This window comes from Corvus brachyrhynchos, unplaced genomic scaffold (genome assembly GCF_000691975.1).
Source record: "Corvus brachyrhynchos isolate BGI_N302 unplaced genomic scaffold, ASM69197v1 scaffold203, whole genome shotgun sequence".
NCBI classification, from domain to species: domain Eukaryota; kingdom Metazoa; phylum Chordata; class Aves; order Passeriformes; family Corvidae; genus Corvus; species Corvus brachyrhynchos.
In genome coordinates, this window is record NW_008237408.1 from 1,682,174 (window position 1) to 1,684,502 (window position 2,329).

The following is a 2,329-nucleotide window of genomic DNA, read 5'->3' on the forward strand; positions in this document are numbered from 1 at the left end:
CGGGGCGCGCAGAGCGTGGTCACAGGGCGGCAACTGCGGGGCGGCACGGCGGGGAGGGGATGCAAACGCCTCGGGACACAGCGGGGAGGTGGCACAAACTCCGCAGGGATTGCGGAGCGGATAAGGGGTTCGGGATGCAGGGAGGAAGGTGGAAAATGCCGGTGTCGGTGGGAGGGCTACACAACGGCGCTGCACCGGTGCTCCCAATGTTTACATCCTCACCGAGCAGGATGGATCCCTATGGATTGCGGCGCCCAGGTGCGCCAGAGGCCGATGGCACCTGGGCTGTCCCAGCTCTGGGGTGGCAGCAGGGCCAGGGCAGGGCCCGGTCCCTGTGCTGGCTCTGCTCGGGCACCTCCAGTCCAGTCCTGGGGACACTTCTGGGACAAGAACATTGAGCGTATCCAGGGAAGGGAACAGAGCTGGGGAAGGGTTTACAGCACCAGGAGAGGCTGAGGGAGCTGGGAAAGGGGCTCAGCCTGGAGAAAAGGAGGTTCCAGAGGGAATTTTCCTCTCTGGAATTCCCAGACAGGAGGGAACAGCCAGGTGGGATCGGGATTTCTCCCAGGGAACAAGGGACAGGATGAGAGGGAACGGCCCCAAGCTGTGCCGGGGGAGGCTCAGGTTGGATATTCGGGTGGTCAGGCACTGGAAAAGGCTGCCCAGGGAAGTGGCGGAATCCCCATCCCTGGAACTGTTCAAAAACCACGAGGAGGTGGCACTCGGGGGCCTGGATTAGTGCTGGGCTAATGTTTGGACTGGGAAAACATGCTGGAATCCATGGACAAGTGCCAGCCTTGCTGGGTTATTGATTTCAGCCCCAGGTCCTTCTCCCTCCATCCTCTGCCCCGCCTGTACCCGTGCTCGGTGCTGCTGCTTGAAGCCTTTCTTCCATCACTGTTTATCTTGATTTAATAATTTATGATCAAAATTACTCTCCTGCCTTAGCCTGAGGTTGATTTCAGTTAAATTCCGAAAATTCTGAATGTATTGCCATCTGAACTCCTCTACTGCACCATTGTTGCCACAGGGGTTGATGGGATTAGGGAAATACATCCTTAAGCACCAAAAAAGATTTATTTCCGTAGAGATGTGGTCAAAAATCATAAACAAAGTGGTCAGAAATCATTCACGAAGTGGTTCTGCTTCTGCAGGAGTTGTTTTGAGTACGGTTAAGCAGAGATTAGCCCAGGTAAAGGAAATCATTCCAGTGCCCCTGGTTAGTGGGATAAGATCATTATGGATTGTCGAGCTTCCTTCAGCGGAATCGTTTATTTGTTAAACCATTTCAAAATTCCAACTTGTACTGGAACGAGTGCAAGCATTTCCAGTGGTTTCCAAGTGAAATTTTCCCGCTGCCTCCTGCCCTGTGGAACTTTGTGTCTCCTGCACATCCAAATCCCTTGGATCCTCCCATCCCAACTGCGACCCATTCCTAGGGACTCTGCCTGTAGCAACCAAGGCAATTTTGCTCCTTTTAACCCTGTATAAACTCACAAAACTTGGGGATTTTTCCCAAATCTCTCTTGCACTGATATTTACCACGCCTCCCACCCTCTCCTACGTTTCCATTTTCATTTTTTTAGAATGACAATGGATAATTTTTTTGCCATCATGTGTCAAGAGCTTTTCCTCTTTGGGCACTGAACCAGCATTTTCCTGATGCCCATTAAAGGCTGGATCCTCCCCTGCTCTCTCTCTCGCTGCTGGAATGTTTTGGGATCACCTGAGCCTGAGGAATCTCATCCCGGGAAATGGGACGGACGAGCTGCAGCAATCTCTGGAATGTTATTTTGGGCAGCCAGTCCGAAGATAACAACTCCTGCGGAGGAGAAGCGGGGCCTTGGCTGAGCAGCTCGTCAGTCCCAGCTCCGCGCAGCATTCCAGCTGCTTTTCCATTCCAGCCACCTCAGTGTCACCTCAGGGGTTCGCTGTGCTCAGGGTCAGCGCAGAGATTCAGAGCATCATGCTCTGGTTCTGTCATGGAGGGGTTTGGGTGGGAAGGGACCCTCAAACCCACCCAGTGCCACCCCCTGCCACGGGCAGGGGCACCTCCCACTATCCCAGGGTGCTCCAGCCCCGTCCAACCTGGCCCCTCTGCTCTGGAGCCAGGCTGGGAGAGCTGGGGGTGCTCACCTGGAGAAGAGAAGGCTCCAGGAATATCTCAGAGCCCCTTCCAGTGCCTAAAGGGGCTCCAGGAGAGCTGGAGAGGGACTTGGGACAAGGCATGGAGGGACAGGACACAGGGAATGGCTTCCCCGTGCCAGGGGGCAGGGGTAGATGGGATATTGGGAAGGAATTGTTGGCTGTGAGGGTGGGGAGTCCTGGC